Source organism: Ambystoma mexicanum, chromosome 3p, assembly GCF_040938575.1.
Source record: "Ambystoma mexicanum isolate Mex_15411 chromosome 3p, UKY_AmexF1_1, whole genome shotgun sequence".
NCBI lineage: Eukaryota > Metazoa > Chordata > Amphibia > Caudata > Ambystomatidae > Ambystoma > Ambystoma mexicanum.
In genome coordinates this window covers 755,068,669-755,086,651 of record NC_090925.1, presented here as the reverse complement: position 1 = coordinate 755,086,651, position 17,983 = coordinate 755,068,669, and the positions used below count along the sequence as shown (strand labels likewise).

General features: G+C 50.5%; 1 long non-coding RNA gene across 1 annotated transcript in view; it reads right to left on the bottom strand.

Annotated features, from left to right (window-relative positions):
* LOC138580809 (uncharacterized) overlaps positions 1-17,983 on the bottom strand; it is a 203,101-nt gene that overhangs the window by 132,634 nt on the left and 52,484 nt on the right. Inside the window, exon 3 of the long non-coding RNA XR_011304348.1 lies at positions 9,993-10,099. This is a non-coding gene — a long non-coding RNA (uncharacterized lncRNA). The remainder of the gene's footprint in view (positions 1-9,992; positions 10,100-17,983) is intronic.

The following is a 17,983-nucleotide window of genomic DNA, read 5'->3' as shown; positions in this document are numbered from 1 at the left end:
ATTGTGGTTGCACTCGCCCTATGCGACTTGCTTCTAGTCACAGCTACTCCTCTGTCTGCTAGACCCACTGACCCTATTCCCACCTTGAAACCTCCCTACCTTTGCTGGTATTGACACTGCCACCGAGGTTATTTGATGCTCCCAACACAACACCTGCCCCATTACCTAAATGTGCTTGTTCCTACTGTCCTCCTCCTGATGCAATGTCCTCACCCTGTGGCATTGACTCATTTTTTATACATTTTTTTATTTAATGTTATTTTGTTATAAATTATAACTTTTAACATCATACACATATAAGTGGAAAAAACAAAGTACATTTTTTCCATCACATCTTAAATAACATATCAAATAAAATTATGAATAAAGAAATGCCCTCATAAAATTCCGAAATTCAAAGAGAAAACTCTTAAGGCTTCAATTCATTAATCAATCAGTAAGTTTGTAACAAAATGTTGTGCAATACTCCAATGCTAAAACTCCCATTACAATGTATAAAATGCCAAATTTGACAATCAGATTACTAGTACAAAAACATTCTTTTTTGATATAAAAGTAAACCAGACTGCTGTAGCAATCAATTTAAGGTGCTTCCTAGTTTAACAATTTCACGGACCGGTTACTGCCAGGACCAAGGAAGTGATATAACCTGCAAAACATGCTTAACCACGCGGGACAAATATAAGAGTCAATTTTAAAGTACTTTGAAATTAGAATAAGCCTATATTTAAATTACTTCAAAATGTAATGATTGAACAAACCCTATTACTGCCATGACCAGAGAAGTAGTACGTCCAGCAAGACATGCTTGCCACACCCCATCACTCTCATCCCAATTTAAAGCATCCCCAAATCGCTCGAAGGAGTGCAAGCGAAAGCCACTCATTGTGGGGCATGATACATGTACATTCCTTTAAATGTTCTGTCGGGTGCCTTTCTTCACAAAACCTACAAAAGATTCGATCAGGCGATGTCATCCCATATTTACCCTGAATTTCTCTTGTAGCGATTAGGTTCATTTTGAATCTTACCAATTCTCTCCTAATACATTTATCAGAGTACATTTCCAAATTTGGAGCCAGAATCCTTGCATTCTTGTCATCCAGTCTTAAATGCTGCAGTGAGACACCAAGCATGGTATCCATCATGGAGGCCCAGTCAAAGCAATATAACATTTTCCTCACTTGCCCCGAATTTTGAATGATTCACGCAAAACCTGTAAGGGAAGCTGACTAAACACTTCTCATAAACCACTATTTTACATGGGGTTGCCTGTTATTTTAGTAACATTCAATGTATAACATCAACAACTTTCTCTTCGTGGATAGCCCTCACCTCATGTGTGGGCTTCCGTCCTTAGGTATGGCGCGCTGGTGTCACCTGTCCTCCTGAGGATGGAAGATGGAGGGGTCTTGTCCCTAGTGATGCCCGTTTAGACTACTAAACACAGTTATTGATGGTGGTTGTTGTAGGGCAGTGTCTCAAAACACTAGGGCCACATGTCTAAGAGGAACTGTTTTCCATGGGTAACGGACCCATTCTTTAATTGACCTTCATGGAAGTGTGTGAACCCCCAGATGTAGATCACTTGCTTAGTTTAAAAATATATATAAACCGTCACATAAACATGCACATATGCGAAGGATTACAATCCACCAGCGAATCATAAAACCGCTTCTATTGAGGGCTCCTAATTGGTGTTGCGGTCTGAACTCAGTTGTCCAATCCTAATGTCGTTTCTTAATGATTCCGTTGGGAATCATGACACTTTGTTCAGTTTGGATGTAGGAGTCCAAAAAAATACAGAGTTCTTGGAGAATCCTTTCTCCGTTAAAAGAGCATGATTCCTTATTGGTATCCCAGCTGGTTCTTTGGGATATCCTGCTTGTAGAAGGTCGATCGGTTTCAATGATTTTAGTTTGTCATCTTCCTCGGGACCGGTTAGTTAAGGGCTGTCTGCATGATATCAGTATGTCAGGAGGACCAGGGGAACCATCACCCCGTCTACCTAAGGAAAGAAAAAACAAAGATTGGTTTTTATCTGAGTTTGTGAGGTAAGTATTTCTTTTGTTAAATACTGATTTATATTAGTTTTGTTCTTCATATTAGTCATTACTTTTCATTACAGTTTGGATCATTTCCTAACGTGACCCCTGCACTCTACGTGTTGGTTTAGGATGCACCACCCCTGCATGGAGTTACCTTATGCAAAGCTCTAGTTGTGAAATTCTGTGTGCCTTGGGTGGTTGTCCAGGCTGGGAGTGCTCATCAGGAGCCTGGACCAGCCCCGCATGGATCAGGGTCTTCCGGGGGCATAAAAGATACAAATTGTGTCAGTAGTGTGTCTGGTTGCCCATCACGAATAAAGAAGTGGCGGTATAATAATTCTATGCCGTTCAGGACTGGGTGTCTGCTGTTTAATCACCACCGGTCCTGCATGGCCGGAGTCTAATGTTCTCATCAGGAGTTTTTTAGTTTTATTGAAAAACACGGTCTGCAATTGCTATGCAGCTCAGTGGGCCATGACTTGTGTTACATAATATTTAGTGCATCGCGTGGTGCTATATTACATCAAGTGTGCTTAGCCGCTGTGCTCGTGTTATGTGGGCCGCTTGTGTTATTCAGAACCTTGATCGCTGCTGCGTTGTGGTGCCGCTTCTATGGGTGGCATTGTCGCCGTGAAAGTGAAATTTGGATTTTGTCCGATCGAGAGCACGGATCTATTTGCAATCGCAGGAATACTATAGGATTGTATAAAAAGATTTCCCGCTGCGGCGTCTGTTTCCCTGGGGGAGCTTACCGTAATGCATCAGGAAGTGTCCATCTCCATGGAGAAAGGGGACACTGTAACGCGCGCTCCGTGTCCAGCAAACAAAATGGTTGCCCGGCAACAAACCCTGAGCTTAAATAGTGCATTATTTGTGTCCATGCCCCTGTTCCTCAGCGGCCATGTCTGCACAGTGGCAACCTGTTACTCATTCCTTTGGCTGTCAAAGGATATACGAGCCTGTGTACACAACCTTTGACAACCAAAGGAATGAATAACAGGTTGCCACTGTGCAGACATGGCCACTGAGGAACAGGGGCATAGACACAAATAATGCACTATTTAAGCTTGGGGTTTGTTGCTGGGCAACCATTTTGTTTGCTGGACACGTAGCGCGCGTTACAGTGTCCGTTTCTGCATGGAGATGGACTCTTCTTGAAGCATTACGGTAAGCGCCCCCAGGGAAACAGACGCTGCAGTGGGAAATCTTTTTATACAATCCTATAGTATTCCTGCGATTGCAAATAGATCCGTGCTCTCGATCGGACAAAATCCAAATTGCACTTTCACAGCGACAACGCCACCCACAGAAGTGGCACCACATCGCACCCACGATCAAGGTTCTGAATAACACAAGCGGCCCACATAACATGAGCACAGCGGCTAAGCACACTTGATGTGGTATAGCACCACGCGATGCACTGAATATTATGTAACACAAGTCATGGCCCACTGAGCCGCATAGCAATTGCTGATCGTGTTTTTCAATAAAACTAAAAAACTCCAGATGAGAACATCAGACTCCGGCCATGCAGGACCGGTGGTGATTGAACAGCAGACACCCATTCCTGAACGGCATAGAATTATTATACCGCCACTTCTTTATTCGTAATGGGCAACCAGACACACTACTGATACAATTCGTATCTTTTAACCCCGGGAAGATCCTTATCCATACAGGGCTGGTCCATACTCCTGATGAACACTCCCAGCCTGAACAACCGCCCAAGGCACACAGAATCTCACAACTATAGCTGTGCATAAGGTAACTCCATGCAGGGGTGGTACATCCTAAACCAACACGTAGAGTGCAGGGGTCACGTTAGCAAATGATCCAAACTGTTTATCCATAGTATAATGAAAAGTTATTACTAATATGAACAACAAAACTTATATAAATCAGTATTTAACAAAAGAAATACTTACTTCACGAACTCAGATAAAAACCAATCTTTGTTTTTTTTTTCCTTAGGTAGACGGGGTGATGGTTCCCCTGGTCCTCCTGACATACTGATCTCATCCAGACAGCCCTTAACTAACCGGTCCAGAGGAAGATGAGAAACTAAAATCATTGAAACCGATCGACCTTCTACAAGCAGGATATCCCAAAGAACCAGCTGGGATACCAATAAGGAACCATGCTCTTTTAACAGAGAAAGGATTCTCCAAGAACTCTGTATTTTTGTGGACTCCTACATCCAAACTGAACAAAGTGGTCATGATTCCCAACGGAATCATTAAGAAACGACATTAGGATTAGGAGCCCTCAATAGAAGCGGTTTTATGATTCGCTGGTGGATTGTAATCCTTCGCATATGTGTATGTTTATGTGACTGTTTATATATATTTTTAAATTAAGCAAGTGATCTACATCTTGGGGCCCACACACTTCCATGAAGGTCAATTAAACAATGGGTTAGTTACCCATGGAAAACAGTTAATCTTAGACATGCGGCCCTAGTGTTTTGAGACACTGCCCTACAACAACCACCATCAATAACTATATGTTTAGTAGCCTAAACAGGCATCTCTAGGGACAAGACCCCTCCATCTTCCATCCTCAGGTGGACAGGTGACACCACCGCGCCATACCCAAGGACGGAAGCCCACACATGAGGTGAGGGCTATCCACAAAGGGAAAGTTGTTGAGGTTATACATTGAATGTTACTAAAATAACAGGCAACCCCACATAAAATAGTGGTTTACGAGAAGTGTTTGTGTGTGAAAACTATGTGTTAATTAACACTTCGGGCTGAATTGCAAACTATAATCAATTTCTTCTTGATTGTGCTTTTGTATAGGGAAGCTGACTAACCTTCTATTCACAGGTGTCTGTGAATAGAAGGTTAGTCAGCTTCCCTTACAGGTTTTGCATGAGTCACTCTCTTGGTGTTGACACTGACACAGGATATTATTGGTATTTCAGCCGAGCAGACAGCTATCATTACACTAATCTTATGTCGTGATGCAGTTTTCTTCCTGCTGCTGATTTTAAAAAAAGATTTACTTTCTTTTAGAAGTTGTTTTGAATTGTATAAAAACGTTATTTTCTGTTAACGCTTATCACTTTATGCTGTGGATATGTTGCATATTTCCTGAATTATTTATTTGTTGTAAAAACAATGTATGCTATGTATGTGATTCATATGTACATGTGTTATGCACTTACAATTTTCCATTAAACACTATAGGCCTCATTACACCATACCGGTGCCACCATGGAGGAAAGGGGAATTACCACCCCATTCCAAGGTTGGCGGGGCGGTAATTCCCCCTTTCTCCATGGCCCTTCCCCATTCCAATTTTTGCCCCATAGGGCTCAATGGGAATGGGGAAGGGGCTAATTACGGTACCGCAAATTGCGGTACCGTAATGAGCACCAAGGTCCCTTTGCGGGTCCCAACTTTAACGGCTGGTCTACACCAGCCGTTAAGGTCAGGTCCTGCAAAGGGACCTCGTAGTAAGGCGGTAAGGGTTTACCGGTACCGGTGCCCTTACCGGTACCGGTACACCCTTACCGCCTACCATGTAATGAGGTCCTATATCACACAGCTTGGCTAAGATTCTGTAGGCGTTTGCCAAATTGAGTGTCCAGGTCTTTTCCTCTGTCCTTTGAGGAACACACAATCTTTTTTTCCCCAGTAACCAGGGTCTGACCAGGAGCACCATACATGTGTTACTCATTATTTTGAACGTCAGTCAAACCACTGTTGAATCAGCTGTTAATTCACGGTGTGCACCCCAACCCTCTTTTGTCAAATGCTGTAGGAGGCCTATCTGCTATTTTGGATTTTAGACTTGTTCTGATCAAAGTGAATTTTCGGATCCCCCCCCGTGTCCCTGCTACGCCCACCCCCACCCCCACCTATGGATCCCTCCTGGGTCTGCCTCCTTCTCTCTGTGTTTTGGTAAAACCAACAGAGAGAGAGAAAGAGAGAGAGCGAGAGAGAAAGAGAGAGAAAAGGAAAGGGAAAGAGAGAGGGAGAGAGAGAGAGAGAGAGAGAAAGAGAGAAAGCGAGAGAGAAAGAGAGAGAAAAGGAAAGGGAAAGAGGGAGAGAGAGGGGGAGAGAGAGAGAGAAATTCACCAGTTGTCTGGGCTGCTGTAAAGCTTCCCTTTTGGTGGTTGAAAGGGAACATGTCTCTTTCTTACATCCAGAGACTGTCTGAATACAGGGAGTTTGTATCCCTCTAACCTCCCATGGCCCTCACTTTAAAGAACTTGTCCTGGCCCGTGGAGCTTTGTGGTTCCACAGTGGGCCTTTTAATGGTACCCAGTAACAGGCCTCCACCCCCAGGAGGGCTGCCTTGTCACAGTGGCAAGTACCAAAATCAATGCAATGTCCTATCAAAGCAATGCCACGTCTCCATCTAGCAATCGATGATTTAGCTTTGGAACCAGTGACCAGATTTGATTATCCAGGCATGAGGATAACGGAGAACTGCAAATGGACGGACCAACTGGAAAAATCATGTCTGTGCATGGAACGGGCCTGTGACGCAGTTTTCAATTTTACTACTAGTCATGGGAATGGTGCAGTAGTGTCCCCAACTCTTAATAGCTATAACATCCAAGCAAATATGGCTGCACTGTATGGTGCAGAGGTATGGGGTCATATAAATTATCCATAGTTGAAAATACATTCTGAAAGAGAATATTACACTTGCCTAAACAAACATATACATATGGAGCTAAAGCAAAAATGTATTACTGACGGAAAGCATAACCTGTATATGACTTTGTTAGATTGTGGTCCTCCCCTCACCTCGCAGCACATAGGGAAGCCATGATCGACGTTCTAGATATGATAGGATATGGCATTTAGAACGCGCCTATACACAAGTGGTTCCAGGCGCGACGAGGCAAGGGGGGGGGAGCAGAGGGAAGACAAAGACAACGATCTTACTAGGCCAGGTGTCATTCAGATCGCGCAAGTGGAGGGGAGGCGGGAAGGGGAAAAGTGTAGCGGGGAAAAGTGCAGTACATGGGATTGGCAATAAAAATAAATAGAATAAATAAAGCAATAGGTAAAAAGTGTGGCCAGCTGGTGGCAAGTGCAAGGGTAAGTGCAGACTTTGAATGTCAAGTGCAGGTAGGGGACTGTAGGGATACAGAAAACAGTCCTCGAGTGCAGGGGTTGCCAGGTGAAGAAGGGGGCCATTCTAAACCACGGTGCAAGGCGTTTTACCACTTTGGGCTGCGAACATCTGTGGCTTAATAGTGCAAATATTGACGAAAGCACCAAAGCAATTGTTAAAGAGATGCATGGAAACTATGCAAGAAACGAAGCGATGCTAGCACGCGGAAACTGCACAGCTGCCTGCGCTTACTTGAACATTGAGAAAGAATCGGATATGAAGGCTGCTTGGACCTAATTCCACCGGCATTTGCTAGAGGCCGCTGCATAAAGCTCCACCTTGGCAGCCATCTTACCACTTGCAGCTCCATTGCACAGGTGGGACGAGTCACGCAAGGAAGAATGCCCGACATGCAAAAAGGCTACAGAAAGTCCAGAACATGTCATGTTCCTCTCTCCGGAATGTTCCCAGCAGAGGTCAGCCTATCCAGAGCCTATTGTACGTGTTGTTATGGTAGTGGCTCTGTGCAAAGCAAGAGAGGATACGAGAATTATAGAATTAGTGAGTCAAGATTTGCACAGAGCTTGGTTGAAAAGGAATTACATTCGAAAGACTAACAATTACCTTTCATTGTATTCTGAAAACGTATTTAAGATACAAAGGAAGCGAGGGTTTTAAAGTGCGTGCTAGTACCATGCTTTAAAAAAAGATATATATTATTTGATGGGTTTTTTTTTGTTTTAACCGTGTATTTTATATATTTGAGTTATGTATATGCCTGTAAGGAATGCTGTAAGACACAATCGTCGAATGAAGCAACCTTGAAAATAAATAAATAAATGGAATCTCCAAACAAAGCTGTGTGAGGCTACTAAAAACCCACTCCTGCAAGAACATACACATATAATGCAGGTTTGGGGATTATTATTCAAGAGAGAAAATGTAGGCAAAAATGCATAAAAGGAAAATTGTTCCTTTAATAAAATGTCATTGATGACAGGAGCACCAATACCCCGCCTTCTGGAGAAGAAAGAGTCTCCGCCTGTAACCACCTTCCCCCTTCCTGATCACCAACTGCCATCAGGCTCCCATTGAAGGGCCTGTGACACAGACCACCTTTGGTAAACGAGCCCCCCTACATGCGGGCATAGTGTTAAAGTCTCACTCGAGGCTCAGAATGGCCTGCCTATGGTGGGGCTGAAAGTGTGAGCTTATCATGTTGGAAGATGGGGGTGCTTTCAGTAGCCGTCCCTTACATCTGGTCAATCAAGGAGCGAGAGACTAGATTTAGTAACACTAAATGAGCCAAATCAGAAATGGCTGTAACTATTTCTCTCAGCACCACCCTAGTCTCCTAGAACATGACCTCCAGATAGGCTAATTGAAGTTAGCATGGAGCTTTAGGACTTGAAATAAGTCCCCAATAACTGCCTGCCGAATGTAGGCCTTAGCAGACTTTAATCATTCATACAATGAATTGCCCATCTCTGTCATATAAAGGTTTAGAGAGAGTACTAGACATCTGTATGATATTACCCTGTCTTCCTTTTGTTAAGGCCAAATAATCTCTTAAAGGGAGGAGAAGCTGCTACACAGTTTTTACATGTGCACATTTGAAGCAATATTTAACCTGGCACCAAAAATTTGATCAATCCCCATTTCAGCTCTTATGCCCTCACTACAAGTTTGCCAGTCCGAAAAAAAAGTGCCGGTAACAACGGTCAGGTCAGGTGTAACAACTAACTCTACGTTTTGGCCAAAGCACATATGTGGAGAGGGTGGGTGTTTTGCAGGGCAGTCTTTCCTGCAAAGAAACCTAGACTGTTGTTTTATAAAATCAAAGAAGCTGAGAACAATACACACGCGTATACTTTATTCGGTCACACAGTTGTTATGCAGTAGAATACTAATCTGAATACGATTGAGAGCCAAAGGAGGTCTGGCTGTAGTCGTTCACATCCTGGCTATGCAGGAGAAGCAACCCCCTTCTGGCAGGAGGTTTCATAAACATTAGCACCCAGTGTGGGGGAATGGGGTGCAGCCAATCCGGTTCAGCGGATTGGTGACTGATATTTCTGACCCATGGAACCCGCAGGCTGCCTTCCCCACCACGGGCCATCTTCTCACCCTTTCCCTTGTGTTTTTAAAAAAAGTATCTCACCGTCCTCTCCCCAGCCCCACTTACCTGATTGTGCTGCGTCAGCTTTCCTCCTTTTCGGTTTGCAATCGCCATGGAAATGGAAGAGGAGCTCTGTATGGAGCCCCGCCGTCCATAACCATGGAGGCCATCTTGGAACAGTATTTTCATTCAAAGAACGGGATGCGCGCTGCCTCCCATGCTTTGAGCGTTGCTTCGCTCAGGCCTATAACTCAGGCTGCCGGCCGTTACCCCCAGTTCTAACCCTTGGAATGGGATGCTAACACAATAGTAATGTTTTCAGTTCAAAGAACCCCTCAAACGTGTATTGCTCACCTAACACTTGTGTATAGGTGCGTTATAAATGCCATATCATACCATATCATATCATTGGTTTTTAATGTTAAACTCAATTTCTATCAGAACAAAGACCAATGGTGGCTCCGGCGTAATGTCAGAATAGCAGTCATTGAACTTGGGGAAACTCATACAGAGATCTGTCTTTGGTTGCTGGAGACCTTAACACTTGAGCTTTGGGTTTGCAATGGACAAGTGAAAATGTAGATGCTGTTGGCATTTCTTTTATCATCCCTCCTTGAATTTATCACTGTCACAAAGGAATTCAACTAAATAGTTTGGTTGTGCAATAATGTACACATGCAAACCTTACACAACAGAATAAAAAGTTCCAGCAAAGTTTCTGCATTATATGCGTATTGCACAATTCTTACCTGATAATGTCTGTCTAGACTGAACTTGTGTCTTCCTGTAGATTATTTACAAATGGAATGTGACCTGAAAGTGATCACCCCCAATGTGATGCCTTCATACAATGGATCTGTTGAGTAGAGCAAAAATTGCCAAATTATGCCAATGTACATTTATTTATGGAAATTACAGGGAAAGCAATACATCTTTGCAATAAAAATGCTTACAAAATCTTTACCATTGATTTACAGAGCGGGGTACCAGTATCCTTAACAATGTGTGAGAGGATGTGGATATAAAACCAGATGATGCAGAAGCGGTAGGAACATGAACCAGGGGTGAGGACAGTAGGGCATGAAATTGGAACGGGATAGTGGAGGAAGTGCTATGTTTGGATGATGGGGTGAGGGATAAATGCTGTAAAAGTAGTGTTAACAGCCATTGGAAGGATCATGACTCTGACACAACATTCAGAACAACTATGGGGCCGATTCATGGAACAAACGTGCGCCGAAAATCTTCGCGCAAGCATGCGCAAGCGGCAAGAAACAGGCGCACGCGCACGCGTGCGATTCATGGAAGTCCCTGCGCGTGTTCAACGCGGGATGTGCGCCAAACCCGTGCATGGCGCACAAGTCACTGCAACATCGCGAAAGGCGTGCGCGACGCGCACAGTGAAAGCGCACAACCTCAGCGCACACACCAGAAAGTGGGCGGGACATGGGGTGTAACGCGCGGAATGGGGAACAACACGCGAAAATAAGGGCGTAACTGGGGATGTACTGCAGGGAAGCAGACGGAACGCCCACACGCACTCGAACCACACGTATTCATGGAATCGAATAGGGCAAAGCCACGCACAGCCAAAGACACGCACAAGCTGAGACACGGCCGCCACACGAAGGCAGGCGGTAGAGTCCCAGCGCATCAAAAAAGTGGCGCGCGGGAAGTTAAATACGCGATTGAGCGGGGTACGCGGATTCCAGGGGTGCGCGAGAAATTCTACACGCGATTGGCCTGGGTACGTGTATTACAGGGGTGCGCGAGAAAATCTACACGCGATTGGCCTGGGTACGTGTATTACAGGGGTGCGCGAGAAAATCTACACGCGATTGGCCTGGGTACGTGTATTACAGGGGTGCGCGAGAAAATCTACACGCGATTGGCCTGGGTACGTGTATTCCAGGGGTGCGCGAGAAAATCTACACGCGATTGGCCTGGGTACGTGTATTACAGGGGTGCGCTAGAAATGCTACACGCGATTGGGCTGGGTACGTGGATTTCAGGGGTGCGCGAGAAATTCTACACGCGAGTGGGCCTGTGCGAGTGGGGCAGTGTATTACGTGGGTGTGCGGGAAGTTGAAGAGGTGAATTGCCAGTGTGGGTCCTCCCAGGTCTTCCCTCTACCCCCTCCACGACCTCTGCAGGCAGCCCACACCACAGGGGACTACCCTGCACCCCTGGTCATGTCCCGCAGGCAGCCCATCCACCATGGGCATGCCCCCCAGCCAAGCCACATGTCCCCTTGCACCCCCACCCCCCAGCTGGCCCCCACTCATGTCCCCCTGCACCCCCACCCCCGAGCACTGTGGGGCACCTGCCAGCAGGCCCCCAACCATGTCCCCTTGCACCCCCACCCACCAGCAGGCCCCCACTCATGTCCCTCTGCACCCCCACCCCCCAGCACTGTGGGGCACCTGCCAGCAGGCCCCCAACCATGTCCCCTTGCACCCCCACCCCCCAGCAGGCCCCCACTCATGGTCCCTTGCACCCCCACCCCCCAGCAGGCCCCCACTCATGTCCCCTTGCACCCCCACCCCCCAGCAGGCCCCCAACCATGTCCCCTTGCACCCCCACCCCCCAGCAGGCCCCCACTCATGTCCCCTTGCACCCGCACCCCCACCCCCCAGCAGGCCCCCACTCATGTCCCCCTGCACCCCCACCCCCCAGCACTGTGAGGCACCTGCCAGCAGGCCCCCAACCATGTCCCCTTGCACCCCCACCCCGCAGCAGGCCCCCACTCATGTCCCCCAGCACCCCCACCCCCCAGCACTGTGGGGCACCTGCCAGCAGGCCCCCAACCATGTCCCACTCATGTCCCCTTGCACCCCCACCCCCCAGCAGGCCCCCACTCATGTCCCCTTGCACCCCCACCCCCCAGCAGGCCCCCACTCATGTCCCCCTGCACCCCCACCCCCCAGCAGGCCCCCAACCATGTCCCCTTGCACCCCACCCCCCAGCAGGCCCCCACTCATGTTCCCTTGCACCCCCAACCCCCAGCAGGCCCCCACTCATGTCCCCCTGCACCTCCACCCCCCAGCACTGTGGGGCACCTGCCAGCAGGCCCCCAACCATGTCCCACTCATGTCCCCTTGCACCCCCACCCCCCAGCAGGCCCCCACTCATGTCCCCCTGCACCCCCACCCCCCAGCACTGTGGGGCACCTGCCAGCAGGCCCCCAACCATGTCCCACTCATGTCCCCCTGCACCCCCACCCCCAGCAGGCCCCCAACCATGTCCCCTTGCACCCCCACCCCCCAGCAGGCCCCCACTCATGTTCCCTTGCACCCCCACCCCCCAGCAGGCCCCCACTCATGTCCCCCTGCACCCCCACCTCCCAGCACTGTGGGGCACCCGCCAGCAGGCCCCCAACCATGTCCCACTCATGTCCCCTTGCACCCCCACCCCCCAGCAGGCCCCCACTCATGTCCCCCTGCACCCCCACCCCCCAGCACTGTGGGGCACCTGCCAGCAGGCCCCCAACCATGTCCCACTCATGTCCCCTTGCACACCCACCCCCCAGCAGGCCCCCACTCATGTCCCCTTGCACCCCCACCCCCAGCAGGCCCCCACTCATGTCCCCCTGCACCCCCACTGCCCAGCAGGCCCCCAACCATGTCCCCTTGCACCCCCACCCCCCAGCAGGCCCCCACTCATGTCCCCCTGCACCCCCACCCCCCAGCACTGTGGGGCACCTGCCAGCAGGCCCCCAACCATGTCCCACTCAAGTCCCCTTGCACCCCCACCCCCCAGCAGGCACCCACTCATGTCCCCCTGCACCCCCACCCCCCAGCACTGTGGGGCACCTGCCAGCAGGCCCCCAACCATGTCCCACTCATGTCCCCCTGCACCCCCACCCCCCAGCACTGTGGGGCACCTGCCAGCAGGCCCCCAACCATGTCTCCCACCACCCCCACCCCTCCAGTCACCAGGGGCAGCCTCCACAAGGCCCCCACCCATGTCTCCCACCACCCCCAGCCCCCAGTCACCAGGGGCAGCCTCCACAAGGCCCCCACCCATGTCCCCTTGCACCCCCACCCCCCAGCAGGCCCCCACTCATGTCCCCTTGCACCCCCACCCCCCAGCACTGTGGGGCACCTGCCAGCAGGCCCCCACCCATGTCCCCTTGCACCCCCACCCCCCTGCAGGCCCCCACTCATGTCCCCCTGCCCCCAGGTCCTGACGAAACGCAATCATGGCAGTAATGGGCAGCATACCCAGCACAAACACCCAGCCAAGGATTGCATCCACCCACATAGTAGATGCAATTACATGATACAACCCCAATGGCAAGTATGTAAATGAACACATGTCCGTCACACACACATACACAATGGGTGCAAGTGAATGTCAAAACCCATATCATGACATGCATGAAACCAATGAGAAAATACCACAAATGTAAGTAATAAATATATGTATTAAAGATGAAAATGAAGTAAAGAAATAAAACACACAACAATGGGGATGACAAAAAAATGGTCCATGTCCGAGAACTAATAGAAAAAATCAAAAAACAAAGGAATCCAAAAACTAATGTAGTCCAAAGCAAAATAATGGGGGGAAAAAATAAGGAAAAACCATTGCCTCATGGTGAACACAAATATAAATCCAACAAATGTTTTCCAAACATCAAACTATGTACAAGAATATCCCAGGGTCCATGAGCCCAACACCATGAATGAAACCTACTACTAACTAATAAAAAATATATATACAGAAAAGTGGCCATTGTCCGAGCGGTCCAAAAAAAAAACTTAAAAAATAAAGGAAACCTAACACTAACTAACTAAAGAACTATATAAAATGGCAGCGGGCAAGTCCTGCGGCTCACTCTGTGATGTTGCCGGCCAGGGCATCATCGAACTCCATGTCGATGTCCCGGAGGCGGGACTCTGTCCTGGCCCCGAGGTCTCGCAGGGACAACCCCGTGTCCACCTCAAACTCCCTGCGAGCTTCCTCGAGGCACTCAGCCCGCCTCAACGCCCGACGCATGGAGAACTCCGCCCTGACCATGGTGAGCCGCTCCTCTTCCGCCCGCTGCCGCTCCGCACCTATCCGCTGGACCAACTGCTCCCACACGGAAGACACTGCCATCCCAGGGTTCTCCTGCCCTCCGGCCGATGCCTGCCCCTCGGATCTTGATGGCCCCGAGCGATGATGCCTCCCACGTCGAGCCTGCTGCTGCCTCCGACGCCACTGCCTCTGCCAGCACGACGGCATCCAGGCTGATGGAATCCACCGATGCCGTCGTGCACGTGCCCTGCCAGATGATGCCGGCACATCCTCCATCTGCAGGGGGACAGTTGCTGGTGTGTCCACCCCTGCTGGATCTTCGACTCCCAACTGTGGCAGGGATGGGGTCCCCACCGAGCTGGCTGCGTTGGTCGGGGCAGGTCCACAGGGGGCCCTGGTGGCATCTGGGCCGGAAGACGGCATGGAGCACGACTGGCGCATAGCCTCCACAGAGGAGGAGAGGGTCGCCAGAAGGCCACACACATGTAGGAAACCCCCGACCATGGCGGCTCCCAAATGGTTCACGTATGCACGGTGCTCTTCGTGATGATGTGCATGCTCCTCCCGGGAAGCATGCACCTCATTACGAATGCCAGCCGTGCGCAACGCGACACCAATCAGGACCCTCTCCACACGGCCAGGGGTCCCCACGTCCGCAGGTAGAGGAGTGTCAGATGACATGGACATCTCCCCTACCTGCGGACGGGCCTGGGATGGGGCATCCCTGCTGGTGCATGGTGGTGCAGTCACAGTGTCAGGGACAGTGACATGCACAGGCACCTCCACGGCGACCTGTGCTGCCTCCTGCCCCTGGCCCTGGACTGCACCACTTGCACCAGCGGGGATGCCCCCACCAGGCCCCATGTGTGGCTCAGTAGCGGCCTCCTCCCCCTCTGTGGAAACCACCAACCTGGATGTCTCCACGCCGTCTTCCGCCGGTGCAAGCCCCTGTGGGGGCTCACCCACCCCTTCCGCTGCAGCCGTGGCGGCATCCCCGCCGCTCTGCTCCACAGCGCCTTCTCCGCCCTCTTCTTCACTTGCCACTGTGTAGAGGGAGACATAGAACACAAGCATCAGGGTACTGTACAATGGTCCCCTAGACAGGAAGCAACAGCAGATGAGTGGCACTGTCATACATCACTTCCATCATGTCCCTCCACAACACATGGGTCAGTGCAGGCAAAACACATACAGTAACAGGCATGGCGCATGCCATGGACATTGGCATACATGACCAAGGGACTCATGATTCATGCAATGTTGGATTTAAACTCACATGCATCATGGGTCTTGCCATCACATGCACACACCTCACCGTAGTTCCATCCATCTGGCCTCGTACACCACTGACGCAGTGGATACAAGGATGACTAGGCTGCATCAGTCAATCTGAACATTGTCACAGACATGTGTCATGCATCCATGGCAGTTACAAGTCACAGACACGCAGGTCAGACACACACACATGGACACCATACGTGTACATGGGACCAGCACCCATCCCTCACCCCCACCCATGTCCAGGAACAGAGACTGCCATGCTTCCATGTGTCCATTCCGCACAGAGCCCCCCATGTTGCAATAGAACACATGCACCAACCATGTGGTTCACACATCACTGTACTCACATGCCTGACCATGATGTCCCTGCACACACACATACGTACATGGCCTATGTCACACATACAGGCAGGTATCAGACAACCAGCACACTGCAACATGCCCTGTCTCACACAGTAATGCTTGGCCACTTACCGGCCAACTCCAGATGGGTCTGCCTCCGAAGGATCTGAGCGTGGAGCGCTGGGTCTACGCGTTCCAGGACCCTCATCTGGATGTCACTCAGGCGTGCCCGGCCCCCCTCCGCGAGGCGCCGGGCCTTATTGAGGGTCCTGGATCTCAAGTCCTCCCAGCGCTTCTTGCTGTGCTTGATGTCGCGGGTTGCCACCCCCTCCGCGTTGATGGCAACCACTACATCGTCCCAGATCCTCTCCCGTCCTTCCTTGTTGGCGCGTGGTCTTCCGAAGAGGGCATCATAATGCCCCAGGACATGCTCCACCAGGACACCAACTTCCTTCTCACTGAAGATGGTGGCCCTCTGCCTCTCTGGCTGGGGGTCGCCACTGGTCTCAGATGGTGCTTGCCCCGACATGGCGACCCCCGAGGCAGGCGTGGGTGGGCAACTGGGTCCTGGGGCTGGGCTGTGGAGCGATGGTATCCCAGTCGGGAGTCTACTGTTCCAGCAGGGGTGGACACAGCAACTGGACCCCTGCAGATGGCTGATGTGCAGGCACCAAATGGCAGGGCACGGTGGCAGCAGGCAGGCAGGCAGGCAGGCAGGCAGCAGCAGATGGCACGTGGGAGGCTGCTCGGGGCACTGGGGGCAGTGATTCGGCCTTCTGGGCAGGAGCGTGGTCTTCCGTGTGTATTCGCGTGGCCAGCTTGATACGGAGTGATTTGGCACGTGAAAAATCTGCACGTCAGCGTGTAATTCGAGGAAAGGCCCTTAGCGTGTAAGCGCGTCTGCACGCATACGAATTTTCATTGGACCAAAGGCCCTCAGCGCGTGAGCGCGTCTGTGACGTGTCGTGCGAGGGTGTATCCCTCTTTGCACGTGATGACAGAACACACGTGGATTCCAACCAATCGCGTGTGAAAGTTCACGGCACCCCGGAACACACGTACCCAGGCCAATCGCGTGTAGATTTTCTTGCGTACCCCTGTAATACACGTACCCAGGCCAATCGCGTGTGGAACTACCCGCGCACCCGGAAACACACGTACCCAGGCTAATCGCGTGTGGAACTACCCGCGCACCCGGAAACACACGTACCCAGGCCAATCGCGTGTACGCTCGCTCCCCTCCAATCACACGCGATGACACCCGAATACGGGAAACACGTGCACGGCAAAAGACGTGCACAGGCGTCAACGAGTCCGCCCATACGGAGGCGTCCCGCGGACAGCATAAAAGTGCGCGCAAACAACAAACGCGTATATACAGCGACGATGAATGCCCCATTTGTTGCTGCACTGATCGTGGGACACCGCAGGAGGAGGAGAATAGCCAGGGCACGCATTTTTGCACCACGGACAAGCCTTTTTGGGATGCCTGACGACCAGGTCTACGGCAGGTATAGGTTTCCACCCCATATCATCCTAGACCTGGTCAGGGAGTGGGAAGATGACCTCACATCTCCCACCATTTGCTCCCAAGCATTGAGCCCGTTGGAGAAGCTGCTCAATGTCTTGCATTTTTTGCCACTGGGTCGTTTCAGCGGACCACTGCCATAGTGGGGGGGGGTCTCACAGGCCACGCAGTCACGCTGCCTACACCAGGTACTGGCAATCATGACAGCGCACCCCTCAGTCCGCAGGCACATATACATGCCCAGAACACCCGCAGAAAGGCAGGCCGTTGTCCTGGATTTTTTCAGGGTGGCACACTTCCCCAAAGTGCTCGGTGCCATAGATTGCACCCATGTGGCCCATCTTCTCACCCTTTCCCTTGTGTTTTTAAAAAAAGTATCTCACCGTCCTCTCCCCAGCCCCACTTACCTGATTGTGCTGCGTCAGCTTTCCTCCTTTTCGGTTTGCAATCGCCATGGAAATGGAAGAGGAGCTCTGTATGGAGCCCCGCCGTCCATAACCATGGAGGCCATCTTGGAACAGTATTTTCATTCAAAGAACGGGATGCGCGCTGCCTCCCATGCTTTGA